At 42.6% G+C, this 10,482-nt stretch overlaps 1 pseudogene; it reads left to right on the top strand.

Moving 5' to 3' along the window:
• The first annotated feature begins 382 nt into the window (after positions 1 to 382).
• On the top strand, positions 383 to 2,605 carry LOC134368620 (forkhead box protein M1-like; annotated as a pseudogene).
• The last annotated feature ends 7,877 nt before the right edge of the window (positions 2,606 to 10,482 follow it).

The raw sequence follows: 10,482 nt of genomic DNA, 5'->3' as shown, positions 1-10,482 counted from the left end.
TTAAAAATTGAAATCATACAAAATGTTTTATATGACCACAATGGAATCAAAGTAGAAATCAAAATGCAACATATAAGATTTCTTAGATACAACTAAAGCAGTGCTGAAAAGGAAATTTATAGCACTAAAGGCATATATTACAGAAAAGGAAAAGTTTCAAATCAATCATCTAAGTTCCTACTTTAAGAACCTAAAAAAGAAGGAACAAACTGAAAGCTCTGGTGCCAGACTCAACCCCTGGCTCCAGCCTGGGATCCCCGTCCCTCCTGGGATCCCGCAGGGCCCTGGCTTAGCCCCCAAATTGGAGAATCCCAGAACCTACCCTTGGAGCCACAGCCCCACCAGTGGCTACAGTCTGGAGGGTATATGCTTATGATTCTCTATGGAGAGTGAAGCACAGATTCATAAAGAAAACCAGCCCTGTTGGCCACTGATTCTCAAAAGATGGAGGCTGCCCTTTCCTGCTCAAAATGCCCCAGAAGAAACACCACAGGAAGAACCTGAGAGGCCGCCTTCCCAGAATGAGCCTAGTCAAACAAAGGCCTCCGAGGAGGTGGCAGAGTCCAACTCTTGCAAGTTTCCAATGGGGATCAAGATTATTAACCACCCTACCATGCCCAACACCCAAGTGGTGGCAATCTGGAACAATGCCAATATCTAGAGCATCATCACAGCATTGACTGCCAAAAAAAAAGAGAGTGGCAGCAGTATGCCCAATAAATTCATCCTCATCAGCTGTGGGGGAGCCCCAACTCACCCTCCAAGACCCTAGCCTCAAGCCCAAACCAGAAATGATTCCAAAAGGACAGAAGTGATCTCTGAGACATTGGGACCAAATCTGCAGCTAGGGATGTAAATCATCCTAGACCACCTGGAGCCCTTCCCAGTCAGAGATGGGAGAGCTGTACCGGTGGTTAGGCAGCAGGCTGCACTCTCCACAACAGCTTAACCAATATCCAGTGGCTTGGAAGGATGAGTTCTGATGGACTGGGCTCCTGCAGCATCAAGCAAGAGATAGAGGAAAAAGAGAATTGTCACCTGGAGCAGAGTCAGATAAAGGTTGAGGAGCCCTCAGGAGCATCAATGTCCTGGCAGGACTCTTTGTCTGAATGGCCACCCACTCTTAAATGGCCATGGTATAATTTGCCATCAAAAGCACTGAGAGGAAGCACATGACATTGAAAGACATCTATAGTTAGGTCAAGGACCACTTTCCCTACTTTAAGCATATTGCCAAGCCAGGCTGGAAGAATTCCATTCACCACAACCTTTCTCTCCATGACATGTTTCTCTGGGAGACATCTGCCAATGGCAAAGTCTCCTTTTGGACCATTCATGCCAGTGCCTATTGTTACTTGGCATTGAACAAGGTGTTTAAGCAGCAGAAACAACCCAATCTTGAGCTGGGCCAGAAAGTGTCAAAACTGAACTCCCACTGGGTGCACAGAGTCAGCATATACCTGGTGCCCGTCCAGTTCCCAGTGAACCAGTCACTGGTGTTGCAGCCCTCAGTAAAGGTGTCATTGCCCCGGGCATCCTCACTCATGAGCTCAGAGCTCATCCACCACAGCAAATGAGTTTGCATTGCCCACAATGTACTGCCAGCGGATGAAAGGATTGCCCCTCTTCCTTCTGCAGGACCAGGGAAAAAGGAGAAACTCCTGCTTGGAGAAGGGCTTTTCAGTATGTCAAGTAGGAAGAAATCCAGCCTGGGGAAGAAATGCCACACTTAGAGAGACCATCAGAGTAGAGAGACCTCCCTTGGAAGAGTGACCTTCCCCAATCCTGTCTTTCAAAGAGGAATCCTCTCATTGCTGTGAGGATTCATCCCACTCTCAGCACCCCAAGGCCAAAGAAGTCCTACAGTGGGCTCAAGTCCCCAGCCCGGTGTGTCTCTGAAATGCTCATGATTAAACGAAAGGAGAGGAGGGAGCTGAGCCAGACTTGAAGTAAACAGCACCTACTGCCTCCCTGTCTGGATGAACCTGAGCGGCTCTTCTCAGAGGTCCCTGGTACCTCCTGACCAGCCACAGAGTTCCCTTTCATAGCAGACTCCTCTGAGCCTGCCTCCGAGCTCAGCTACTTCCGGGACGAGGGAGGACCTTTCAAGACACCCATTAAGGAGGTGCTGCCCATCTCTTCTACCCTGAGCAAATCTGTCCTCCCCAGAACCCCTGAATCCTGGAGTCTCACACCCCCAGCCAAAGTGGCAGGGCTAGATTTCAGCCCAGTGCAAACCCCCCAGGGTGCCCTTGGCCCCCTGCCTGATTCCTTGGGGCTGATGGATCTCAGCACCACCCAACTGAAAAATATTCCCCTCTTTGACTCACCCCGAGAGCTCCTCAATTCAGAACCCTTTGACCTTGCCTCTGAACCCTTTAGCAGCTCTTCCCCTTCAAATATGGAAGTCCCCAAGCCAGGCTCCCCAGAGCCACTGGTTCCTGGCCTTTCAGCCAATCATTCTCTGATGGAAGGCCTGGTACTGGACACAATGAATGATGGCCTCAGCAAGATCCTCCTGGACATCAGCTTTTCTGGCCTGGAGGAAGACCCATTGGACTCTGACAGCATCAACTGGTCTCAGTTCATTCCTGAGCTATGGTAGAAACCTGCCCTTGCCCTTGCCACTCAAGCCATCCACCATTCTGGGCGTTCATGTGGCTGGGCAGTCGCAGGCTCAGTGCACCCCAAGCCCTCTGAGGACAGCGGGCAGTGACCGTTCCACTCCTCTTAGCTTCATCTTGCCTGATTATGCCAAGGCAGCAGTCACACTTTAGCCAAGACAATCCGATTCCTCTTCTCCCTGCCAGCAGCTGATGGGTGGGAACAGCAAAAGCAATAGTGAAAAGAGATTAGCAGCTCTCCAAACTGTTCCTAGTCCATGCGCTGCAGTCTCTCACCTTCCCTGCTTCTTGCAGTGTGGCTCTGTAAATAGTGCAAATTCTCCAAATTCTCCTCTAATTATAAATGAAGCTAATTTGCCTAGATCATTATCTAGAGACTGCCAGGAGGTGAATAGGATGACAAGGGGTTTCAGATTGCTTTTCTTCCTTGCTTTTAGTTCCTAGAAATGGAGGACTTGCAGTGCATAGTTTCTTCCTGGCTCAAGGGTTCTTTACTGTAGGCACCAAGACAAGTGGATCTACTTGCCAGGGTCCCTCTCACTGCCCCTCCTCCCCTGCACCTCCCCATGTTTCCAAGTCAGCTTTGCTGCAAGAAGAAATCCTGGGTAAAAAGATCTCTTGTATTAGGTTAAGAGTGGAATTTGGGGCTGGGGGATAGATGCACCTGAAGCAAAGAGTGTGGGTACCCAATGTGACCCCATTAGATGTTTCTCTGATAATGGCCCTAACTATGCCAGGGAGATGAGCATGATGGGAACTCAGGCAGAGGCTTGAGAAGGCTGAAAGGGCCCCTGACCTGCCTGCTTCCTAGCTTTCACCTCAGCTTGGCAGAGAGCCACCCTGGGCCCCAGCTGACCGTGTGTCTGTGTGAGCCAGCCCAAGAACACTGCAGTAACTACCTACTTAATAAAATCCAGAGTGTAAAAAAAGGAACCTAAAAAAGAACAAAATAAGCCCAAAGCTAGCAAAAGAAAAAAATATTAAAGAACAGAAATAAATAAAATGAAAAACAGAAAACAAGACAAAATCAATGAAACAAAAAGCTGCTTTTCTGAAAAGATCAATAAAGTTGACAAACATCTAGCAATACTGACAAGAAAAAAGACAGAAGGCACCACTTATCAATATCAGGAATGAAACAGGGGATATCACTACAGACCCGGCAGTTATCAAAAGAATAACAAGGGAATACTATGAAGAACTCGACATAACATAATTTTGACAACTTAGATGAAATGGATGAAGTACTTGAAAAGCACTGTAAGAACCCAAATGCCCCAAGGGATCACACCCTGATCACATAAGTCCTTCTCGGCCACACCCCATCATGGCGCTGGTTGCCCTTCTCTTCCGTACTCTCCTTCCCGCTGGCGCGAATCGCACACCAGTCAGCTCACCCCAAGCCCCATGCAGTATGCTAAGTAGGGATTGTATTTTAAGCCAATCAGCCTTCCCTAAAAGCCCTATATATATGTGTGTGTGCCGCCTAATAAACGAGCTCTCTCCGGTGGATCTTTCCGGTGGATCGTCAACTGGTGTTGACTCGTCCTTTCAAGCACAAACCACCAAAACTCACCCAACATTAAAACAATGGTTTGAATAGCTATATGACCATTAAAAATTGAATGCATAGTTTAAAACAACTCTAAGAAAGAAATCTCCAGGCCCATATGGTTTAATTGGAGTATTCTACCAAAAATTTAAAGAAGAATTAAGACCAATTCTACAGTCTCTTCCAAAAAACAGAAGAGGAGAAAACCCTTCCAAACCCACTTTATGAGGCCAGTCTTACCCGATACCAAAGCTAGAAAAAGACAGTACAAAAAAAGAAAACTACACACAACATCTCTCATGAATATAGATATATTCTTTTTAAATATACTAGCAATAGAATTCAGTACTATATGAAAAGATTTATACACCATGACTAGTGAGTTTCATTCCAGGTATGCAAGTCTGGTTTGATATTTCCAATCAAGGTAATTCATCATATCAGCAGGCTAAAGAAGAAAAATCACACTGATCATTGCAAAAAAGCATGTGGCAAAATCCAACAACCATTTATGGTTTTTTTTAAAAAAAAAAACTCTCTGTAATTTAAGAATTGTGTCTCCTCCCCCCAAACTTGTATATTGAAATCCTAACCTTCAATGTCCATGTAACTGAATTTAGAGATAGAGCTTTTAAGGAAATGATAATTAAGGTTAAATGAGGTCATATGGGTGGGCCCCAATACAATGGGACTGATGTTCTTAGAAGAAGAGGAAAAGACACCAGAGATAAGATACTTGCCTCTCTCTCTCTCCTTTAATCCACCCAGTCTGTGATATTGTTAAGGCAGCCTAAACAGACTAACACAGAGGGAAACTTCCTCAATTTGATAAAGAGTATCTACATAAAATCTACAAAGGTGCAAAAGCAATTCAATGAATGAAGGGCATTTTCAATAAGTGGTACTGGAACAATTGAATGTCTGTAGGCAAAAAAAAAAAAAAAGAATCTCAATCTAAACTTCACACTCCATACAAAAAATAATTCAAAATGGATCACATACTTAAATGTAAAACGTAAAGCTATAAAACTTTCAGAAGAAAACATAAAAGAAAATCTTCAGGACCTGAGGCTTGGTGAAGAATTCTTAGGCTTGCCACTAAAACTATGATCCATAAAGGAAAAAATAGATTAAGTGAATCTCATCAAAATTAATTACTTTGCTTGAGAAAGAGACTGTTGAGAGGATAAAAAAAGACAAGCTGCAGACTGGGAGAAAATATTTATAAACCACATACCCAACAAGGGACTTGTATCTAAAACATATAAAGAGCTCTCAAAAATCAACAGTTAAAAAAACACTCCTGTTATAAAATCGGCAAAAGACATGAAGAGACATTTTACGAAGATAATTCACAAAGGAAATAAGCACGTGAAAAGATACTCAACCTCATTAGCCATCAGGGAAGTACGAATTAAAACCACAATGAGATATCAATGCACACCTACCAGCATGGGTAAAATAAAAAATAGTAACAACACCAAATCCTGGAGAAGATACAGAGAAAGTGGATCACTCATACATTACTGGTGGGAATATAAAATGGTACAGACATTCTGGAAAATAGCCTAGCAATTTCTTATAAAACTGAACATGCAAACACTCTACAACCCAGCAATTGCTCTTTTGGCCATTTATGCCAGAGAAATAAAAACTCATTTTCACACACACACACACAAAACCTATACACAAATATTCATAACAGCTTTATTTGTAATAGCCCCAAACTGGAAACAACCCTGCTGTCTTTCAGAGGGTGAATAGTTAAACAAACTATGGTACATCCATGGTATGGAATACTACACAGCAATAGCCAGAAATGTACTAGTGATACATGCAACAACTTGGATGGAGTCCAAAGGGATTATGGTGAGTGGACAAAAAAAAATCTATTCACATAACAGTCTGAAATGAAAAAAATTATGGAGATGGAGAACAGATTACTGGTTGCCAGGGGTTAGGGAGGGTGGGAAGGAGTGAGAGAGAGAGAGAGAGAGAGAGAGAGGGAGAGTGTGTGTGTGTGTGTGTGTGTGTGTGTGTGTGTGTGTGTGTGTGTGTGTGTGTTTATAAAGGGGTAGTATAGGGAAGATCTTTGTGATAATGGAATAGTGATCAAAGAGCACAGAACTATACACATGCACCAATGTCTATTTCCTAGTTTTGATATTGTACTGTAGTTATATGAAATGTAACAATTGGGGCAAACTGGGTGAAGGGTACACTAGACCTCTCTGTAGTATCTTTGCAACTTCCTGTGAATCTGTAATTATTTCAAAATTAAAAGTTAAAAAAAAAAATAGGCTCCAAGGTGATTTATAGCAGAAAATGCACGGACTTTGAAGTTAGCCAGTCCTGGGTTTGAAGCCTGTCTTAACTTCTTAGTAGCCGGGTGTGAACCTGAGCAAGTTACTTCATTTCTGTGAGCCTTGGTCTCCAGCTTTGTAAAATGGGGCTAATAATAGGGCCTACTCCACAGGGTTTGGGGGAGGAGCCAACAAGACAATGTACATGAAAGTGTTTGGCTCAGGGTCTGGCCCATAATAAATGCCCAATGAAATGAGCTACCTAATGGTAGTCTGATTTATTATGACTTGGCACTTAATTCATTTAACCTAATATGAAAGCAACTGGATGCCTGGGCCACCTCTCACCACCAGACAAAAAGCACCTCAGATATAGTGAGTGTGCACCATTTGGCTTTGTGCCCTGCTCCCCATGGCACATCCAACAGAGACCAGGACTGCAGGCACTTCTCAAGGTGTCTCCTCCAGTAGGTAAACCCTATTCCTGTGGCATGGCCTGTGTGTTGATGAATGAAGAGCTCTGTAGTAAGGAAGCCTTGGCATGCTCGGAGATATGGGCACAACTTCACATGAAACATCTGCTTTCACAAGTTCCCTCAGAATCTGTGCCTCACAATTTGGTTGGGCCCGTTAATCATGGCAAGGCTTCAAATTGCTTGTCTGGAAATGCACAGTGATAACAGACGTTATCAAGAGTGTTTTCCTGAAGGATGGTCGGGAGTAGAAAATAATCCCACTGTTTGATTACTCTGGTCATGTTGCCCCCCCCCCACCCCACTTTTGCTCAAAAAGACCACTTTTCCCTCTTCAGCCCTTCACCTGCCTTGCAGGTCCTCCCCGTTGAGGATCTAACCTGCCTTCTTCTGTCCGCCACTACTCCCTTTCCCACACACCTACTCTCCACTGTGAACAAAAGAAACCGCCCCATCTTTCACAATTCGCCCCCTCCAGGCCTTTGCCCAGGCAGCTCCCTAGCCCCAGATTGCTTCCTCCACTCCCGCTATGTTCTGCAAATGCCTGAATCATGCCCCTCCTTCTAGGACCTCCTCTACTAGCTCTTCGCTCCTCCTCCAACATCTGGCTGAGGTCTTTACCAAGTTGTGCTTTTGGATCCTCATGCTTCTTTCAGCCCCACCCCCCAAGCTGGTGAGCTCCTGGGCACCTAGTGGCATCTCAGTAAATGTTTGCTGAACCAGTGCCCTATACCCACGGCTTGCATACAATGAAGAGTGGCCTGAGCCCTGCCAGCCAGCAACTGTGCTTGCAGTGTCCCCACTTACGTTGTGGAAGATGGAGACTTTCCAGTCAACATGAAGGGGGAGCGAAGGCTGGAGAGTGTGAACTCTGTCATTTGTTTGGCAGCTACCCAGGATGCCCCTGCCCAGGAGGTGGCTGGGCATCCCTGGGCTCACAGACGGCCATTGAGCAAACCTCATAAAGAGGGTCTGTGTCCATAGGCCTGACACATCTGGGCCGGGTGCTTGCAAAGCCAGTTGATATGCTGGATGGCACAGGCAGTTTCCTGTGAGTTGTTGTGGCCAAAGACCTACCCATACCCCGCCTCTTTAAGCTTTAGCCAGACTCACAGATATTCTGTTTGGCTGCTGTGAGCTGAGAGGCAGTAGAAGGAGAAAGAGCACTAGACAAAGTCTGAAGATCCAGATTTATTATGCAGTTCTAAATGATAAGAGCTATCTGGAAAACATGTCTAATATGCCATGATCACAACAAAATTAACAATGATTCCTTATTATCATTGAATGCTCAGTCCATACTCAAATTCTTTGGTTTGAATCAGTCCAAACAAGGTTTTCACACTGTCTAGCTCTTTTATTCTATAACTCACTCCTTTACTTTTTTTCAGTGTTTAAACTTTTTATGATAGTAATATAAAATAGTACAATATAAAACTGTATTAATCTTTTCTGAAACCTAACTCTATTACCATTAACACACCTAAAATCATTTGTAATTCTTAACGGTCAAAGACTGAATCCTTTCCTTCTAATATCAGCAACAAGGCAAGGCTGTCAGCCCTCAGCACTTTTATTCAATGTAGTACTTAAAGTCCTAGACACTACAATAAGGCAAGAAAATAAAATAAAAGGTATACAGACTGGAAATGAAAAAATAAAACTGTCTCTAGTTGCAGATAACATGATTGTCTATGTATAAAACCCCAAATTATCACCAAAATATTCAAGAACTAATAAGTGAATTCAGCAAAGGTGCAGAAGACAGTATCAACACACACACACACACACAAATCAATCACATTTCTGCACACTAACAATGAATATGTGGAAAACAAAATTTTAAAAACATAATAACATTTACAATCACTCCAAAGAAAATGATATACTTAGGTATATCCTTAACAGAACATGCATTAGGATTTCAAAATTACAAAAGGTTGATGAAAAAAAATCAAGCAACACCTAAACAAAAGGAGAGACACACCCTGTTCATGGATTGGAAGACTCCACATAATAGAGATTTTAATTCTCAACAGATTGATATGCAGGTATAATATAATTCCTATCAAAATACCAGCAAGGTTTTTTTGTAGACATATGTAAGCTTATTCTAAAATTTACATGGAATGGAACAGGGTTAAAAAAGCTAGAACAATCTGCTCAGAGAAGACTAAAGTAGGAGGAATCACTCAACCCATTATTGAGGTTGAGTTTATAGCTCCAGTAATCAAGACAGTGTGGTGTTGGTGGAGAAACAGACACATAGATCAGTAGAACAAAATGAAGAACTCAGAAATAGACCCATAATAAAACAACCAATTGATTTTTGACAAGGTTGCAAAAGCAATTCAAGGTAGGAAAGATGGTCTTTTCAACAAATGGAGCTGGAGCAATTGGATATCCACAAGCCAAAAACAAACTGGACCTTGACCTAAATTCCACAGCTTATATAAAAATTAACTCAAAATGGATCCTGGAACTAAATGAAAGATGTAAAATGATAAAACTCTTAAGGAAAAACAACAGTGCAGGAGAAAATCTTTGGGATGTAGAGATAGGCAAGAACTTCTTAAACAGAATACAAAAAGAGCATAAAAGAACAAATAGATAAATTAGACCACATCATAATGAAAACTTTTTGCTTTGCAAAAGACCCTGTGAGAAGCATGAAACAACAAGCTACAGACAGGGAGAAAAATCTTGGCAAACCACATATCTGGCAAAGGATTTGTAGCCAGAATATATAAAGATTTCTGAAAACTCAATAGGAAAAAACAATCGAATTAGAAAATGGGCAAAACATATGAAGAGACATTTCACTGAAGTCAATCCACAGATGTCAAATAAGCCCAGAAAAAGATGCTCAGCATCATCAGGAAATGCAAGTAATAACCATGATGGGATATCACTATACACCTATCAGAATGGCTAAAATAAAAAATAGAGACAATACCAAAAGTTGATGAGGATGTGGAGAGACCAGTTTACTTACAAATGGCCAGCAAGAATGTAAAATGGTACAACCACTTTGGAGAGCAAGTTGGCAATTGCTTATAAAACTAAACTACCATGTGTAGTTTACATATGCAAGTACCATATGACCAAACAATTACACTCCTGGACATTTATCCTAGAGGAATGAAAACTTATGTTCACACAGAAATCTATTCATGGATGTTTATAGCAGCTTTATTTTCAATAGCCAGAAATTGGAATCGACTCAGATGTTCTTCACTGGGAATGATTAAACAAGCTGTGGTACATCCACACCATGGAGTACTACTCAATAATAAAGAGAAGCAAACCACTGATACATGCAACAATTTTGATGCATCTCTAGAGAATTATACAGAGTGAAAAAGCAAATCTTGACTGGGCTAAGAGATGCCCAGATATCTGGCTAAACACTATTTCTGAGTGCATCTGTGATGTTGTTTCTGGAAGAGATTGGCATTTGAATTGGGGAACTGAGTAAAGCAGATGTAGGTGGACATCATCCAATTTGTTCAGGGCCCAAATAGAACAAA

Source organism: Cynocephalus volans, chromosome X, assembly GCF_027409185.1.
Source record: "Cynocephalus volans isolate mCynVol1 chromosome X, mCynVol1.pri, whole genome shotgun sequence".
NCBI lineage: Eukaryota > Metazoa > Chordata > Mammalia > Dermoptera > Cynocephalidae > Cynocephalus > Cynocephalus volans.
The sequence above is the reverse complement of the archived record's forward strand: the minus strand, read 5'-3'. Positions and strand labels throughout refer to the sequence as shown.